Source organism: Amblyomma maculatum, chromosome 1, assembly GCF_055883805.1.
Source record: "Amblyomma maculatum isolate TAMU_Amacu chromosome 1, ASM5588380v1, whole genome shotgun sequence".
Lineage (NCBI taxonomy): Eukaryota > Metazoa > Arthropoda > Arachnida > Ixodida > Ixodidae > Amblyomma > Amblyomma maculatum.
Window position 1 is genome coordinate 45,912,525 of NC_139344.1, and position 20,102 is coordinate 45,932,626.

At 44.7% G+C, this 20,102-nt stretch overlaps 1 long non-coding RNA gene across 1 annotated transcript; it reads left to right on the plus strand.

Annotated features, from left to right (window-relative positions):
* The first annotated feature begins 12,847 nt into the window (after positions 1–12,847).
* Positions 12,848–15,927, plus strand: LOC146202265 (uncharacterized). The gene is made up of 2 exons (XR_014702074.1): positions 12,848–13,335; positions 15,794–15,927. It is a non-coding gene; the product is annotated as an uncharacterized LOC146202265 (long non-coding RNA).
* The last annotated feature ends 4,175 nt before the right edge of the window (positions 15,928–20,102 follow it).

Genomic DNA, 20,102 nt, shown 5'->3' on the forward strand with positions numbered 1-20,102 from the left:
TCGGGACGTTAAACCCCCCAAACCAAACCATAGTAATATAGAAATAAACGTAATATAAACCATTCCAGTGCAACAAGTGGGTGGTACCTAAAACACAGGCTAGAAATACAGGGAAATACAATAAAGGAATACAATTGAACACAGGACAGTAAGATTCATATATAAAGTTTAAAGTTAAAATATAAATGACAAGTGGACAAAAAGCAGTTAAAGATAAAAACAGCCTCGAACAGGAGAAAAAGCAAAAGTTAAGTGAATACATATATTTTGGCTAGAAAGTGAAAGTTATATGTGATAAAGTACTATTTAGAATACAACGCTACGAATATCTAATATAAATGAAGAGAGCGAGTTTTGGAAGTTGTAAAGTTGAAGACAAAAAGACTTAAACAACCTCAGCATTCTGTCCAGTGGGGAATGGGAATGCAGAAACGGAGGAAGTTGAAACGGTCTGAATTCCTTCATGCTCTTTCGCGAAACGCGCAGTCTGATGTACTCTAGGCGCAGAAGGCACATAATGTGGTCATGAAGGAGTTTGTGCAGGAAAATTATATCTACTTTGACACAACGGCATTTAAAAGAGGGAAGATGCAGTGGGGAGCGAGAGAAGGAAGTTGCGCAAGGAAAGGGATATCGAAATATACGTAAACATTTTTGTTATACTCTGTCAACCTTGTCACAGTTCGATTTGCAAGTGCCATGTTAAACAACCAATGCGTACTCCAAAAGCAGCAAGCATATAGACAAGTTCAGCTTTAAGAACGAAAGTGGAGGGCGGAACTCTCTCGAAAGTCACAGATGAATCCGAGTGTGCGCATAGCCCGCTGAGCAATGCGTTTAGTGTGAGAGGAGAAGCTGAGGGTGCGGTCAAAAAGGACACCAAGGTGATTAATTTCACCAACCCCGTTCAAGAGCACGGAATTCACAGAATAATGGTAGAGAAAGCTGTGCGTTTTACGAGTAAATGAGACAACCCTACTTTTGGAAGAATTCAGGGTAAGTCCATTCTTCGCACACCAATTAGAAAAAGCAGATATGTCCGATTGCAACGACAAGCAATCGTGAAAAGAATGTATGACCATGAATATTTTTTATATAATCAGCATAAAGAAGAAACGAGGAGTTCTTTATCGCTCAGGAAACATCATTAATAAAAACGGAGAAGAGTAGCGGGCCTAGTACAGACCCTTGAGGAACTCCACTGGTTGCAGGGTAAACGAAGGAGGTCTGTCTATTGGCACTGACAAAGCAGGGGCGATCTAGAAGATAGTTACTTAGCATGACTACCATTCAGACTTCGACGCCAGAGAGTAGCACCTTTTCAAGAAGTAATGAGTGAGTGACAACGTCGAAAGCTTTGCTCAAATCACAGTACACATTGTCAACCTGGCCTCTCCGAAGGACTGCTGCAGAGGCATATGTCATAAACGGGACTAGGCTCGTTGAAGTAGAGAGACCCGATATGAACCAATGTTGATTCGGTATGAGGACATGTTTGGGATGGAAGGAAAGTACCTTGTGCGAAGCTAATTTAAAAAGCTTAGAGGTTGCACATACCGGGTGTCCCAGCTAACTTGAACCAAGGGTTAAAAAATAAAAGATACGAGGCAGGCCAGGAAAACCAGTTTTATATACAACTGCCACCCGGCTGCGTATTGCCAAACCATATCCCGTAGGTGCACTGGAGCAGACGACACTTTCAGCGAGCTAAACGGCGATTGTTGCTGAAAGGTCTCTCTGAACGCAACCTAAAGGTAACATACACTCACTGTAAACGACGATTGTTGCTGAAAGATGTCTCTGAACGCAACTTAAAAGTAACATGCACTCAATGAAGTCATGAAATAAATATGATGAAGGAAGCATTGCCATGCCGATTGTTACTGAAATGTGTCAGTGAAGGCAACTTAAAGGTAACATACACTCCATGAAGGCAGGAAATCATTACGGTGAAGGCAAGTGAAAAACAAATAAAAAAAAAAAACATTCCTACACAGGAGTCGAACAGATGTTTCATTAGCATCAGTGCACAGGTGGGTGGTGTTATTCCATTGCGCCACAGAAGCTTTTTTTTTCTTTATTGCCTGTTTTGTGAATTGCGCCACAGAAGCGACAGGAACAGCGGCTTTTAAAAACATTCGTTTAGACAATATATCCACAATTTGTCGCCAGGTGGCGTTGCTCAGAGAAACCACGCGCCAGAGCGTCGTCTGCTCGAGTGCTCCTACGGGATGTGGTTTGGTAATGAGCGCCCCGCCCAGCCCTACTCTGAACATGCCGCCGCTCCGGCAACGGGCTAACGTGTGCATGGCACGCTCACAAATCCAAGGGAGTACGCTGGGAACACACTGGGGATTTGCCATCCCTCAGTATGGGCCCCGGATGTACCCATACCGACCGCTGGCTGTCAGTCATTGAGCAAAGCCAGGCAGCCGAAACCACCTTGGCCCACTCAACGTTCAGGGGGGACCACGAGCAGGTCGCCAGATCGGATTTACCCCCCCCCCCCTCCCCCCCACGGGATAGGACAGTCTAACCAGGACAAAAACAAAAAGAAAAATAATCAATGCTGAAGAGCGACCAGGAACTTGAAAAAATCTCGGGAGATGCGTAAGCAGCGCGCTGCCATCGAGTTTTCCGCGTACCTAAATGAGTCCAACGCAGGAAAGGCTGAGAAGGTGAGCGGATATGGAAAGTAAACGCTGCACAAAACTTTTACCGAGCACAGGTGTCGTCCTATTTCGGGTGGTTGTAAACTGCGCAGTTTACAACCACCCGAAATAGGACGACACCTGTGCTCGGTAAAAGGTTTGTGCAGCGTGGGCGTGGAAGACTGGGTTTCTAATGGTATATTAGGTCAGAACTAAGTGTTTTTCCTCCATCGCCGGAGTAGCTATCTGTTTGCGCAAACAGATAGCTACTCCGGCGATGGAGGAAAAACACTTAGTTCTGACCTAATATACCATTCGAAACCTAGTCGTTCACGCCCACCGCTCGTAGAGACACTCACGACAATTCAATACATCTCAGCAAAAAGCAAAATCAATGGCACTAAAACACGACAAGTTGCGGAAAACTCATAAAATTCAAAAACACCGTGCCGCCAAGCTACAGACTGGACCGACTCCAGAACTGCGGAGACTGTGGGGCTAAAAATGCAGTTGTAAGCTTTGCATTTCATTACGCTTTACTCAGTGGTCATTATATGTATCTGATTTTGTTCAGCGTAATTATGAAAGTGGCCCATTTATATACGTATGAAAGAAATACAATGGCGACGACTTACAAATTCATTTGCGCAAAGCTAAAATTTGGACGAGTTAGTATCCATCAGTGAACGAAAGCAGTACAATAACAGCTTCTCAGCGCTTGTCTTGTCTATTCTCCGCCGTTGTTAGGCTCTTCCCCTACATTGATTGCAAATTTCTGTCACGTGTAGCCCCCCCCCCCCCCCCATACACACGCACATGCACACACTCCCCAGCCCAATCTTTATCCCTCCCTTACGTCATCTCTTAGGTAGTTTATGAAGGCCCTATGAATAAGACATAGCAGTCAGCAGAGGTCCTTTTCCAAATATGCAAATACAACGACATATAAAATAGGTATACTCGTTAGTTAGCCTATAGCTTTGTGCTAGAGCATAGCGATAACATCAGCACACGAGCCACACTGCATAAGGCACTGTCACGCGCTTGTTCACGGTTCCGTGTCTTTTGTGCGGTTTGGTGACGGTTATACCGAGCAGTGATACAATGTGCACAATTTTTCCCTCGGCCCGGTGCTCGGTTCATAGAGAGTGAACCTCACTGGAACTCGGTCTTTGACGTCCACCCCAAACCGGATTTCAGTGCATAGTGGATATACTTCGCATCGATGGAGGGGCGAGGTGGTCAAATTAAGTTCAATAATGAGAATTTCATTCCAGAAAAGTCAAGTATCAGACCGGGGAAAACCTTGCCTCCACTGGAAAACATGCGGGTATTCGGCAGCTCCAGGAATAGAATATAGCATCCCCAAAGCCAAGCGGATGCATTACGATATCGCCTCGGTTGAGGTGAACGGCCAGCCTGATGCCCAGAGTTTAAACACACACCTCTCTCCCTCTTCATTCGCAGGGGCTTAATTCTCTCTGCCGACCACTCCATGGAGGTGAGGAAGAGTTGTCATAGGGCGTTGGAATAAGTGGGGTCAGGAAAGGGGACGATGCCAGGAAAGTAGACCACGACGTCGGGGCGGCTCAAAGCAAGGACATGGAACTGGCCTACGCACGATATAGCGACCTGGAACGAGAACGTAGGCAAAAATATTCTACATGGTACATAGTCGTTTTAAGGATTGGCAATTAAAAGAGCTATTTTGGCAACAGGCCACACCTGTGGCAAAGCTCTGCGTTTTCAGATTCGGAAGTGTGTACTTAGCTGTGTTTGTCTTATGTCTTACTTGTTTTCCGCCTTAGACGCATTTTTTATGTTTGTTTTAGAGAACTACTCGTGCTTCATCAGTCCACAGGATAGTCTGAACTTACAAAAGCAAAAGATGGAATGCCAACTAGTGTACGGTAAATGTCAAGAATCTCTGAAGACACGCAAACGTGCCACTGCCATCGAGCGTCTCCGCCTCAATAAAGGCGCCCACCACTAAAAAAGTAAACGAAATAGGAGGATATAAAAAAAAAAAAACTCCCGAACATCAGCATCACACTATGTGCGGTGGTTCTGAAAAGCTATCAGATGATTAATTCTTGCGATGGCAGAAGGTCTGTTATTTCTGGCGATGAATAACATTCGAAACCTCGTGTTTCCGTGATACTGATAGAATTCAACCATGTGTCCATCCAACACGGCTTAGCGAAAGAAAGTGCAAAAACCGTGACACTAAATTAAAAAAGTTGGAAATAAGGCATAATCTTCAGAATCAAGGCTAGACGGAGATCCCGGCGCCAGAACCGCGGAGACTGCAATGTGGCATGGAGGAAAACACTGCTGGACGTGATAGGAGTACAGCGTACGTTATTCGATTAAGCTGAAACATCTTTTATAGATATCCATAAAGCTTACAAGTCGTGTGTTCAATGCAAGCACCTGCCGTACGTTTAGTCTAGAAGGGTCTCTCAATTTGCCCCTTTAGTGGGGTTTATGAAGCCGCAGTTTGAAGTTTTAAATTTGGTGCGACATTATTCAGTTCCCATTGACGTAGCATTTTGATATTTCGTGGGCGTGATGCCTAAATGGTGCGACGTGTTTCTACAGGCATGAATAAAAATAATGGTGTCAATTTTCAAACTGGCCCAAGCTGCATTTGGAGACGTTGGTACGCATCCAATCTACAGGGAAGGCGCGCAACAATTTAAAAACATTTGTCCTGTCTATGTCGACGTCCCGCGCTATGTCTATGTCTATGCATTTGTCCATATCCTGACCGTCTGTCGCTTTTTACCCCCTTCCTTTACCCCATCCCCCCCCCCCCCTTGTGCATTTACTTTCTTCTACGTCATGTCTCAGGTGGCCGACACAGCACATATTCAGTAAAAAGATGCATGCTTATCAGAGCTGGATTCGTCCAAAAATGCTAAGTCGATCCAAAATATACTCCTTAGGGCGCCCTTGCTTTAGCTTGAGAATAGCGTCAGCATAGGGACATTGGGAGAATCTGCACACGGCTCTGTTACACACTTGTTTGCTATCCCGAGTCTTTAGTGCAGTTTTCTGCCGGTTATATTATGACACAAGGTGTGCAAGATTTCCTCTGGCATGGTGTTCGGTTCATCTGTGCTGAACTGCTTGGAAATAAAGTCTTTTACGCTCACCAAAAAGTAAATTTCAATTATCGCAAACATATTTTACATTCAAGGATAGTGAGGCGACCAACGTCATTTAAAGAGTTTCTGCTAGAAGAATAGGGCACCACGCCGGGGAGAACTTGATTCCTTTAAAAAACAGACGGGTCTCTGGAAGCGCAAGGAATCGAACAGAACAGATCTCCGCTGCGAAGCAAATGCTTTATCGTAAAGCGATCACCTCGGTTGAAATAAATGGCCAGCCTCAAATCTAGAATATGAGCGCCTGTTTCTGTTGTTTCTTCCTGTCGTCCCCGTTTGTTTGCGCTCTTTTTTTGGATGATGTATCACCAAGTCGCCCGCTTAACTATCCTGTAGAATATGAAGCCATACCAGAAAAGTTCCGGAGTTCTGGGCTCGCAGCCCGGGCTCGAGCTTGTGTCCCGGAGTCACGGTGTCTCGGGCTCTGTGACGTCAGTGCCCGATGAGTTGGAACCTTCAGGCAACGACCGGGACCGGAAGCGCAAAGAGGAAGCGCTGGGTGCTGCTTCAAGAGTGCTTTGTGGCGGCGATCTCGAGTCCGCAAAAAGAGGACAGGAGGCTCCACGGAGAGGGCTCGAAGTCGACAACCAGCTCATGACATCAGTTATAATGCTGTTGTCCCTATAGGTAACGACACGTACAGGGATGAAGAGCGCGTGCTCAGTCTAGGACGTGCACACGTCTTTCACTTCGTTTGCGAGCGCTAGTTGGAAGGTTGCATTCACCGCTGCAAAAGAAGAAAAACAGGAAAAGAAACAAAAAACGGCAGAACGACAACCAGAAAGAAAACTGGACTCGAGCGTCCGCTGCTATTGAAAACCGCTATGGACGACTAGGGCTCTGATTTCAAAACCAGGACTCTACTTAAACGATGGGATGTGGTCCCATACTTCTACCTCTTCGCCGTAACCAAGAGTCTTCCTTTTAAGGCAGTGCTTATGAAGGTGTGCGCAGAAGAATGCCTGGGAAACGTGAGACTACTTGACCTTCTACATTAGCTTATCTCTGACATCGTCGCTGAAAGATACCAATGATAAGGTAGCTTGGAGCACCGCGATCAGACATGATTTGCTCACGGTGGGGAGGAGTGCGACTGCAATGCAGACATTGATTGCTAATATTGCCCAGATTAATTAACACAGAGGTGTCAACACAACACAGACACATTACCTGTCTGTACCATTTTAGGGGGTGTTTTATACTGTTGCGCCTGCTCTTTGTATATTTTTGTCATGCAATTTTCTCTAGCTTCCCTTTGCATTCAGGAGCAGTAAATCAATATTATTTTTTTTTCCAGTCCGGTGCCCGAAGACTAGGAAGTAAAAACGAAGGGGACCAGCTGCCTGCGTTTCCTTTTTCTTTGTATTCCAGCCGCTTTTCCGCGTACTTGGAGCACCGTGGCAATTAAATAGCTGTACTGCACGCTCGCGTTATCTCCAGTGATTTCAGCTCCTTGGTGACTTTGAGCTTTTCTTTGGCAGTAGTGGGAATAATATCTTGCTAAAGTATGAGGCGGAAAACTGCGTCGCTTCTTAGAACGATTAGTTCGGGTCCCTGGTACTTACACCAGGGAGTGACTCCAATGCAGGGTATGTTGAGTATTTTTATGGGTTATTTCTATAATGCTATACATAAGAACTCCATTGGGACATAACGCTGGCAGGTACGCAGGAAATCTGGCTGCGTCCTGCCTCAGTTGGCAGATGGTAAAATTGTTCCGTTTGGCTGCTGGATGCATGGATTCGTGGATGGATGGATGGAATATAGGAGCGTCCCCTTTGAAACGGGGTGGTAGCAGCAGCTATCATGCTCATTTTTCTCCATATATCTTAATTATTGATTTAAAATGGTTAACTAAACCATCATTCTATTTAATAAATTTTGCTCCTACATTACTAACATTATGTCACTTCTCTGCTTTTAAGCCACCAATCTTCCAGCCGTTTTTTGCTAGTTTCCACCGCCGGTTTATTCACCCGGCCACTGTTATCTCTAAACCCCAGAGCTTCAGGAACAGTGATTGCGCCTGCATCAACTTCCGGATGGATACCATTGCAGTCGAGTATAATATGGTCAATTGTTTCACTGGAGTTTCCACATACAGCACATGCGTCATCTCCATTGTTAAACTTCTTTTTGTAGCTGCGTGTTCTAAGGCACCCTGATCTAGCTTCAAAAAGTAGGGCACTGCCTCTTGAGTTATCAAAGAAATCTTCCTTCCTGATCTGCATTTTCCACTTTCGGTATAATTCCACACTCTGTTTTTTTTTCCATCGAATTTATCCAATTTTTACCTTCTGTGTTTTTCACCTGTTGCTTAATGCTCTTTATTTCTCCGTCCTTGTTACTAACATACTTACTAGTTAGTTTCCTAGTTCTTTTCCTCCACTGTGAGTCAACGCTTTTTAGGTACAGGTATTTAAATACCTTAGCTGCCCATCTGTTACTGTCCACTTTCCTCAGGCATTCCTCATATAATATTTTACTCTGAGCTTCCCGTACTTCGAAAGATGCCCAGCCCATATCTCCCTGTACCGCCTCATTTGTAGTTTTGCCGTGGGCACCTAGTGCTAATCGTCCAACGGATCTCTGATTTGTTTCTAATGTCGACTGTACCTCTGATTTTAGGCACAAAACCGCATTTCCGAAAGTAAGTCCGGGCACCATAATTCCTTTCCAAATACCCCTCAATACCTCATACCTATTGTATCCCCACAATGCCTTATGCTTCATTATCCCGGCATTCCTTCGCCCTTTGGCCTTAAGTGATTGCTCATGCTTTCCAATGTATGCCAATCGTTCGTTTACCCATACCCCCAAATATTTATATTCTGCTACTCTAGGTATTTCAAGGCCTTGAATTTTAAGACCCTGATCAGTTGAGCCGTTGAAAATCATCAGACCCGACTTAACTGCGCTGAAACTGAAGCCTAGAGCGTCCCCTTCGTCTCCGCAATACTTAACTAGAGTTTGCAATTCTTCCAGACTCTCAGCAAGCAGCACAATATCGTCTGCATACATAAAACCGGGGAGGCGCTGCTCTACCGCCTTTCCACCTAATCTGTATGACAGGTTAAAACCTAGGTTACTGTCTTGTATCCTCCGTTCCAGGTTTATCATATAAAGCATGAACAGCACCGGTGATAGAGGACAGCCTTGTCTTAATCCTTTACATACTTTGACATCCTCCGTACTTCTTATCCCTTCCCACGTAATTTCTACTTTGTTATCCCGGTATATTTCCTGTAGGAACTCTATTATCTCATAACCGCTACCTTCTTCTTTTAATATGTTCCGCAGGAGTTCCCTGCTTACGTTGTCGTACGCCCAGTTTATGTCCAGGAAGGCCAAATACAAAGGTCTATTTTCCACTCTAGATATTTCGATGCATTGGGTAAGCACGAACAGGCAATCATCTAAGCGCCTACCATTTCTAAAGCCGTTCTGAAGTTCTCCGAGTATCTTGTTACTTTCAACCCATGCTTGCACCTTTAATTTCACCGCTTGCATGGCTAACCTGTACATTATAGATGTTATGGTAATCGGCCTGTAGGATTTTATGTGCATCCTTTCTCCTTTCCCTTTATAAATCAAATTTATTTTACTCTGCCGCCAGCTGTCCGGAATTTGCTTATTCGCCATGACTGTTTCCAAAGCTTTTAACAACGTTTCCTTACTTTTTGGACCGAGTTCATTAATCAGTTTGATCGGAATTCCATCTATTCCTGTAGATGTTTTTTAGGAATATTTTTTTCTGCCTTTTTCCAGTTTAGATTGGTCAGTTCTAAGGTGCTTTGTATTCTGCTACCTTGTGTTGCTTCCTGATTTGCGGAGATTACCCTATCGTCGTTCTTAAATGACTCGGCTATAACTGATGTAATGTAGTTCACTGCGTTGTCTCCCTTTAAACAATTTCCCTTCTTATCTTGAATCCGATCTAGCTTTCTTTGATTCTTCTTCCCTAGCCAGCCTACATGGTTCCAGAATTTTTTTGCACCGCCTCTAGAGGCATCGTGTATATCAGCCATCCCGCGATCGGTGGACTGTCTTATTTTACTTTGGACGAGGGCCTGCACTTGAAGTTTCTTTTGTCGATATGATTCCCATTTTTGGTCGATTTCCTGCTGAGAAGCCTGTGCTTTCTTTGCCATTCGGTGTTCCCTTGAAGCAGCCCGTCGTTGTTTAATAGCTTCCCTGATTTCCTTATTCCACCAGCTCCGTGGCTTCCTCTTTCCATTCCAGCGGTTTGCTACTTTAACCTCCTGAATTTTACTCCTTATGAGTAGTTCTACCTGTTCATAATCCCAGTCTTCCATGGGGCTTTTCTCTATTGCTTCCTCTATGTCTGCTGCTATCTGTGCTATTTGATCGTCGTTTAATTTTGCGCTTACGTTTTGTCTAAGTTCCATTGCTCTTTTCATCAAGGGCCCCATCTGCAGACTAATACGTTTATGATCACTTCCCAGACTACACTCCCCTTCTTCGTCTATTTCCATTTTTGTGACCTTGCTATAAATTTTCTGCGACATTAGACAATAGTCAATGGTTGTCTGCTTGTTGCGGAATTCCCACGTGATTTGGCCTTCACATTTTGTTTCTCTATTTACTATAACTAGATCGTGTCGCTCGCAGAAATCTAGCATTAGCTTCCCGTTACAATCCGTGTATCCATCCAGATCGTCGATGTGGCCGTTCATGTCCCCCAGCAGAATGATATCTGCCCCGTTTCCAAACTGGCTTATATCGTCACTGAGACATTCAACACGATCCCTGTTTTCTTGCCTGCATTGATGTCCTGTTCCTAAATAAACTACCCCTAGCCATGTCCTTATGCCGGCAATGGTTCCTGAAACCCAGATATGTTCTTTACAAGATGATTTAATTCTTTGCCAATTTGTTCCCTGGTGTATCAACATACCTACCCCTCCACCCTTTCTTTCCGTTCTCGTTCTGTTGCACCCTTCCCAGACGTAGCCTTCTATAAACGGCGGATCTTCTAGATCCCTGAGATGAGTCTCGCAAAGAGCGTACACACCGATTTTGTCATCCTTCAACTGCTGTTCTATCTCTAGCCATTTCGCTCTTTTTCTACCTCCTTGCATGTTTATGTAGCTGATCCTAGTGTTAAATTTCTTTTTTGTACTTTTCTTTCTCGACCTACTCTTTGCCATTTTTGGGGGCTCAGCCTCCATTATTACACTTTCTTCTGCTTCACTTCTAACTACCTCTGTGCACAGAGTCCTCGCGGACCCCCTAAAAAAGCTACAGCCCTGCCTGCCAAGCGCCAGCCGATCTCTGCTCCGACCCTTCTGTTAAAATGAATGCCATCATCATCATCATCATCATCAGCCTGATTATACCCACTGCAGGGCGAAGGCCTCTCCCATATTTCTCCACTTAACCCGGTTCTGAAAATCCGATGAAAATGAATGCCATCTCGCTGAAAAGCCCTACCAAAACCTGCTTTATGTACCTCCCTGTTTACCTCAACCAACTCTGAGCAGCGCCACCTGGCGACAAATAGTGGATATATTGTCTAAACGAATAAGAAATCATTTGAAGGCCGTTGTTGCCGTTGTTTTGTGGCGCAATGGATTAACACCACCCATCTCAGCACTAATGCTACTTAAACATCTGTTCGACTCGTCTGTTGTGATTTTTTTTCTGATTATTTTTTTTTTTTTGCAATTGCCTTCCCCGTAACAATATCCTGCCTTCAGTGAGTGTATGTTACCTTTAGGTTGCCTTCACTGACACATTTCAGTAACAATCGGCATGACAACGGTTACACTAAGCAATTGCCTTCCCCATAATCATTTCCGGCCTTAGTGAGTGTATGTTACCTTTAGGTTGCGTTCAGAGGCATCTTTAAGCAAAAATCGCCGTTTACAGTGAGTGTATGTTACCTTTAGGTTGCGTTCAGAGGCATCTTTAAGCAAAAATCTCCGTTTACAGTGAGTGTATGTTACCTTTAGGTTGCGTTCAGAGGCATTTTTAAGCAAAAATCGCCGTTTACAGTGAGCGTATGTTACCTTAAGGTTGCGTTCAGAGGCATCTTTAAGCAAACATCGCCGTTTACAGTGAGTGTATGTTACCTTTAGGTTGCGGTCAGAGGCATCTTTAAGCAAAAATCTCCGTTTACAGTGAGTGTATGTTACCTTTAGGTTGCGTTCAGGGGCATCTTTAAGCAAAAATCTCCGTTTACAGTGAGTGTATGTTACCTTTAGGTTGCGTTCAGAGGCATCTTTAAGCAAAAATCTCCGTTTACAGTGAGTTTATGTTACCTTTAGGTTGCGTTCAGAGAATCCTTTGAGCACAAATCTCCGTTTACAGTGAGTGTATGTTACCTTTAGGTTGCGTTCAGAGAAACCTTTGAGCAACAATCGCCGTTTACAGTGAGTGTATGTTACCTTTAGGTTGCGTTCAGAGGCATCTTTAAGCAAAAATCTCCGTTTACAGTGAGTGTATGCTACCTTTAGGTTGCGTTCAGAGGCATCTTTAAGCAAAAATCTCCGTTTACAGTCAGTGTATGTTACCTTTAGGTTGCGTTCAGAGAAACCTTTGAGCAACAATCGCCGTTTACTGTGAGTGTATGTTACCTTTAGGTTGCGTTCAGGGGCATCTTTAAGCAAAAATCTCCGTTTACAGTGAGTGTATGTTACCTTTAGGTTGCGTTCAGAGGTATCTTTAAGCAAAAAGCGCCGTTTACAGTGAGTGTATGTTACCTTTAGGTTGCGTTCAGAGGCATCTTTAAGCAAAAATCTCCGTTTACAGTGAGTGTATCTTACCTTTAGGTTGCGTTCAGAGGCATCTTTCAGCAAAAATCTCCGTTTACAGTGAGTGTATTTTACCTTTAGGTTGCGTTCAGAGAGACCTTTGAGCAGCGATCGCCGTTTAACTCGCTGAAAGCGTTTTCTGCTCCAGTGCGCCTGCGGGATATGGTTTGGCAATACGCGGGCGGGCCGCGTGCCGTATTGACAAACCATATCCCGTAGGAGCACTCGAGCAGACGACGCTCTGACGCACAAGCACGTGACACGACGTCACTTCCTTTAAGTTGTTTTTTGCTTGTTTTTATTTTTTTTTATGCCAAAAAGAGATTGCGGCGCACACGCTCGCGCCGTTGCTTCGCCGACGCTGGCGTTGGGGCGTTGGTTAACCAGACAAACGCGTATCCTTCTACCATGGCTTAGTGGTAGTGCCTGTGGCTTAAGGGGTGCTGCGGCCGCAGTTTTGAGGCTTTATAAATGCAGTGGCCCAAGCCGTGCCATTTGGATGCTGGATACTGTGATGTTTGCAGTTCGAAACAAGTGTCTTGGCCGTCATCTCGAAGTCTGGTGTTTGACTCTGTGCAGCAAGCGATTTTGTGAAGCCACGACTGCTGAACTTTTGCTGCCTAAACATGTTGGATGCCGACTGTGCTGGTGCTGGATGTGCAAGTGTGTCGATTCCAAGAAAGCTGCGCAGCGCCGTTGGAGCTCGCCTTGGAGCCACTAATCGTTGAAAGTGCCTTGGTTAGTAGCACTGCAATATTTAGATAAGCACCGCTAGAATATGGGGGGGGGGGGGTAAAAAAGGGGGAAAAAAGAGATAAAAAAAAAAACTTGGTTACGTGGTGTATTTGTGCAACATTTGCTGTGATGCTGCATCGCTGCTCGGGGGTCTTCGCTAAGGATGCTAAAGCTACTGGCCTACCCAAGGGCAAATGTAGACTACTATCGATAATAAATTACATCTCAAAGGCCGTCTCTCATTTTATGGTACCTTGTGAGCAGCTGTTTTCACTCAGGATTGTTTTTTTTTTCTTTCTTTTTCCAGTTTCCGGCATTTAAATACGGAAATGTTTCATATGGCAACATGCTGGAACAGCGAAGCCAGTTTTCTGAAATTAGCGGTAATAATCCTTGAAATGAAAACATGCTCTCGTTTTGTGAATTCGCACGCATGATTACGGCGCCCTGGTCATAGCGGCAACCGCCCTTTTCTGAAGCCCATAATCAAACTATTGATTCTGAAAGTAGTGGGATATTAGGTGAACTCGATAACCAAGTACTCACGCTTCTGTGGCTAAAAACAGCGCTGACACGAGACGAAGCAGAGGGGACACGACGCCGTTTCGTCTGCTTCGTCTCGTGTTAGCGCTGTTTTTAGCCACAGGTCATGCACCAACCAGCCAGAATTTGCACCCTCTTAAAGTACTCACGCTTGTTTGAGAGCACTGCGTTGAATAGGCATTTGTTGAGCGCAATAGCTAACTTAACTGCACCTGTTAAGCAGAGGCAGTGGCATAGCATGCTGTGTAATTTGTTTTTTTTTTGTGACTCTTTATGTATCTGATTGGTATTCTGCTCAAGTGTCATGGCAAGAAGAAACAACAGTGTTTATTTTTGAAGTTGTGGGCACCCCATAACATGCTTACGCAGAATGGTGCAGTTCAATATTGAGTCAAGTAAATAAGTGCTGGTTTTCACAACAACTGTTTATTCCTTGTATACATCTCAAAGTGACCTTGGCTAACTTGAATTCCAAACTATCTTACAGCCGCTTCAAAAGCTTCTGAATTAGGTGACATGTTGTACATGCACCATTATGCCTACCAATCTTTTTGAAGAGGGAATCATTGCTACAAAATTAAAGGATTAAGCTCACAAATTATAGCAACACTTGAAGAGGGGAGAACCAGAGTATTTTGACATCACTCCCTTATGGTTTGCACACTGGTCAGCTAGCAATCCAACATTTCAAAGAAACGCTTGTTAATGTCATCATCATGTGCCACAAGTGTGTTTATAGTAAATTAGGTACTACAAGGCTACCCGATGAAAGTCGTCTAGAAGATAGTATGAAACAACCAGTTTTAGGCATTTAAATTTGAGGGACCTGAGTTCGATCCCAGCCATAGTGACCATGTTTTGATAGAGAAAAATGTAAGGCACCCATTTACTGTGTGATGTCAGTGCACGTTAAAAAAAAATCATTGGTCAAAAATGAGCCGGAGACCTACACTACAGAATCCTGCAAAGCCTAAGTCAATTTGGGACACTATACTAAACAAAACTGAAATACACTGCTTCTAAATTTAGGTGAAACAATGCCTTTGCTGTTTAGTAAATGCATGACAAGCAATACATTGTAAACCATTTATGCAGAAGCAGTTTGTTTTACTGGCAAATGCCTTCAACTTTTTGGCAGGAAAAAGTGGCAGATGTGACTGCAGTTCTACAAATGACACTGGGCAGCCATGCAGCCATCAAAGAACCTACTTTGAATTGCAAATAGCCACATTTGTGTTTGCAAGGAGGCCCAAAGCACAGTGAATAAGCAAGATAGCGATGAAAATAATTCAACGAAAAGAAAGGTGGAGAGTTCACCCAGCAGCAATATGACCCTAGCGTGCTGCTCCACACTAGAGAAGGGAGAAAAGGGAAATAAAAGGAGAATGAGGATACAAATGGTTGATGACAATGTTGTAGTGCAGTGAATTGGTTCGAGTTATAGAGAAGACCACGCACACAGTGGATTGCACTTGTCTCGCATAGTCTACATATAACACATGAAGTGCATATTCTCCACATGCACCAGTTGTCATTGCACACACTTTCACTCTCATATTCTGGTCCAAATGCATACGCAGGCTCGCCACGAACTGATTCTGAATAAGCTCAAACTAGACAGAAACATGATTGATCGCACTGTAAGCAGCTGTATAGGCATGCGAAGCACAGCACTAACAATTTGTGGTGTGTCACATATGGAATGGTTTGACTGTTAAATTGGCAGGGTACCATGCCATCAACTAATGTCTAAAAGCTGAGATGATGGCTTTGGTTGGAAGTAATCTAAGCCCTTGGCGAGGCAAGTACACAAACGTAATCCAAATGCATTGTTCTTGAATGGCTGCTTTCCAAATTGTTGATATTCAAACTAAAGTAGTGTGGTGCTGTATGTTTTTCTAAAAATCTTGCTGTGCAGCTAACTTCATTGCAACATCTGATTGAAGCTGGAACACCTGCAGCAGTACCACACAGCAAGACAAAAGTGTCCACGCAGATTGCAGAACTTTTGTAGACATGGAAAATAATAAAGTATGATTCATACTTATGAAACCTTTGCCCTTGTCTTCATTTTGATAGTGCGGCCCTAGGCAGCTGCTGCACCAAGATTTTCATAGGTCAACAGGCCCACCAGAACCAATGCACCCAACCGACCTTCTGCAGGGAGACCCAGCCGCTACCGATTCCAGTGGCTATGGGGAATGTGTTTATAAACCAGTACGACTGGAACTAGTAGGATCCCCGCAAGAAACCAGTAGGAAATTTTTACCTTGGATAAACAATTATCTTCTTTGGCACTTTTCAGCAATTGCTCTGATCCCTAAAAAGATGTTGGCTACATATCTACAGAATATCATTTAATATCCCATCAAGAGATGTGTGGGCATATGTGGGTATTCGGTACATGTCCACTCTCTACTCTCTTCAACGTGGACATTATAATGTATACTATAATGATATATTATTAACATTTGCGGCAGATATTCACTAGATGTTCACTCAGTATAAGTTCTTTGGCTAAGATTTTTTTTTTTTCTGTAAACTGATTTTACGAACGTTTACAAGGGAAAGTTATCAGATTGACGGAATGTGACTAGCACTTTGTGTCATCATTTCTACAATTAGTCATTTAGCTTCGAGGTGATGACTTCCTTCAAAAGCCTCTTCTCTCGCGCTTGCCAGCTAACTGCATTGGTCTGCATGGAAACTATCGCCTAATATATTGCGCTCGTGTACTTTCGACTCCAGTGTATAAGCGAGAAATGTAGCTCCACTTTTCGTTAAATTGACTGAAATTCAACCCACATATAGCACTAGCCGAGTATAAATTATTTGACAATGATTGAAATATACTGCTATGAGCAATACTGGCTGATCGGCAAAGTACGTATCTTTCTCCATCCTTTTGAACCTTTTGCACAATCCAAGACTTGTTGGTTTCGACGCTGTAGGCTTCCAGCCATTCGTTGACGGCTGCCTGGTTTGTCAGGTTCGCGCGATACACTGATCCGAGCCCTTTTGACGCGAGCTCATCTTTTACAAGCTCGAGCGGCTCTGGGAGCTCGTCCATCATCTCTAGTTATCCGCAATTGACACACAAGTTCGCCAAGCACAAAATCACCCTGGTTAGCGCAGCGCGCAACGGATGAGCCAAGTGCACGTGCGTACAACCCAGAAGCACCGGACGAAATGCGTGGAGCTATGCGGATGGGGAGAAGTGCAAACTTCGGGGTGTAGCCGAGCCGAGCGACGATTCCAGAAAATACCAGAACAAGAACAGCCGCGCAAGTGACCACTGGACTGAAATTTACGTAACACGTTACCGGCAACCGACCGACGTTTACAAAACACCAGAGCAAAAGGCCCGCGCAGTGGTCACTGGACCGAAATTAACGTGATCGCGTGACCGAACTTTTAGCCGACGGCAATTCGCGTTATTTTTACGTGAACTTCAGCCGACAGCCGTGCGAAAATACGGGCGCTGCGCGAAAACGACGCCGAAACATGAGTACCTTTGACAAACATCAGCGGGAAAAAAACGTAAATGCGAGCCCTGCATGAAACGAAACTGAAACCATGAGTAGTCTCGTCACAAGGCGCTAGGGAGAAACAGCGTCGCTGCTACTCGCGGAAGTGACGTTGTGTCACGTGCTTGCGTCGTCTGCTCGAGTGCTCCTACGGGATATGGTTTGTCAATACGCGGCCGCGTGTAATTCGGAAAGAGTCGAGTTTGGAGTCGGTTGGCAGGCCAAGGGAACGCCCGCCCGCTGCCTAGGGAACGGCGGCGTAGCTGTGGAGTACGGTTAGGAAACACAGCTAGCTGACTCTGTATGTTGGACCAAAAATTCCCCTCGTGCCTAAAGGTATTACCCAGCCGCAAACGCGTTGGTTTTCGTTGTCGAAGAGAACGGGGCCTCGACGGAAGCCTGGCGGCTGGGGCGAACCTAGCTCGGGTTCTGGGGAACTCACCTTTGGCTTGAAAGAGTGGAAAGGAGATGGAGAGTAGCTATAAGCTAGTAAGGCCGAAACTTCGGAAAAGACTGGTAGAACACAGGTGGAAGCACCTAGTACGGAAAGGCCTAAAGGCTGAATACACACCCTGAAGGGTGCAGGAACGGTGTGAAAGCCGACCTCGGAAACGGTTAGTAGCTGGTGAACAAATCGCCAAGTGCTCACGTGGGAAGTATCCTCTGTAGGATACAAGGACCTCCAGCACTAGAGCGGACATAAGCATTGGATGGGAGTAAAGCGTGTCCTGCGGTTCCCAGGACGCCGATGAAATGTACCTTCCAACATGCACTGCCCAACGAAAACCGTGAAAGAGTATCCATCAGTGTGCGCCAGAATAAAGTCTGGCCACTTGCGGAGTACCTTGAAGTAGGTATGAATGTTGCAAAATCTATCTCTCAGTGCTTCAACTAGAGTCGGGGTGGGGGAACCGAGCTGGGGGGACGGGGAACCTCAAAAGCGGCTTCATGTAGGGAGCCTGTCTCAGACGCCGTAGACCCGACAAACGCATTGCGGTGGTGGAATGATCCAAGGGCCGAGGGCCGCATATTCGGCTAAGAGCGAGTGCCCGCCCTCTACAGAGGCCCATATGGGAGCTCGACTCGAATTGTCTGACAGTCAAATCCTACGCTGCCCACATTCCCCCCCAACTTCCCATAACCCTATCCTAATTCCTATTTCCCATTACCCTTCAACCCATCCCTTCCGCTACTTCCCAGGGGAGATACGTGGGGTCTCCCCGGGCCCGCTTCCTCGGCTGTGGGTCGCTTTAGTAGCACCTCCCCCTTTTATTTAATAACTTCCAACCAAAAACTCTTGTCTCATTGACCTACTCATTTATTTTTCGAGTTGCGGAACTTTCTCTCCCCGCGATACACTAGGGGTGCGGGCGGAGTCCGACTTTGGACTCCATCTTACCTTATGTCCTATCCAGTGATGAAGCATGGATAGTGCCTTTGAGAAAGAAATTTAACAAGCACGTTTACTACAGTCAGGTCAGGTCGTAAAAAAGAAGCATTTTGCCGCAAGTGTGGCTTGCTTCCAAACAAATTCTTATTATTACCAATTTTCATAACCAATATTTCTTCAAATAACCAATCCTTATAAATAGCTATTCCACTAAAACTACGACTTCTGGCTGATTGAGCTGCGTAGTTTTGAGTAAAGTGCCTTGCATTATCCCGCTCTTGTTTGAAATCATACTGGTTCATCGAGGCCCACTTGAAAATCTGTTTTTTGGCTTTAAATAGCTAGTCTAGTTAACTGTAAACTTAATTGATATGCATGTGCGTAGAGTCGTATCGCTTAAATATCGAAGTAATATGATTCCTCGTGTCAATTTATTAGTGAGTTCCACGTCACAATATGGCGCACTGTGCCCGACTACATGCTTTCTTTATCGGGTCGGCGTTTATTTTGCTGATTTACAGTGTATACTAATCAATAATAACCAAAATAGAAATGAAAAGTAGCAAAATTACGACAGGAAGAATTCGCGCTTTCGTAGTGTTTTAAATGCCACGCAGTCCTTGGACAATAGTATTAACAATTGTCGAAAACCTCACGAGTCTGCTCTCGTAAACCGATGCGCATTTGTCACCCCAAAGCAGCACGCCCCATGAAAATTTTTAAAGGACCATGTTATCAGTTTAGAAGGCAGTGCATTGGTATGGAACGGCGAAATGTGGGTAGTTCGACGAAGCGAGAAGAAATTTTATGGGCTCAAAATTTAGATAACCTACAATGCTTGAAAGATGGTTTTTAGGGATTTTGATGCCGTAACGTGCGCTCACAACGCATTCGTTGCCATCAAGAAGCTTTCATGAAGGCTAGAACTGCTCACTACTACGACTTAAAGACAATTGATCTGCGGTTACACATCCGAAAGCGGGATGCTGCGAACTCCGCCCTCCTTTAGGCAGACAATGAGAAACAGCAGCAAATATTGCTGTTGTCGAATATTTTCTTAACTCCAAGTTGTGCTTACAGGCATTGATGAAGTGAGACATCTCCGCAAGGTTGCGTCGTCTCTGCACTACGAAACAGACAAGCTTCCGCTTCCTGCAATGGTATAAGGATTTCGCATCGCAGTCGAACAGCACATAGTCGTCCTGCTCTGAAGCTACGTACTGTCTCGCCTTCCAGTACTTATGTAGCCCTAAAGCACCACACCTTCATCAGCTCCTGGCACTCATTTATTTCAGCGTCCTTAGTGAGCA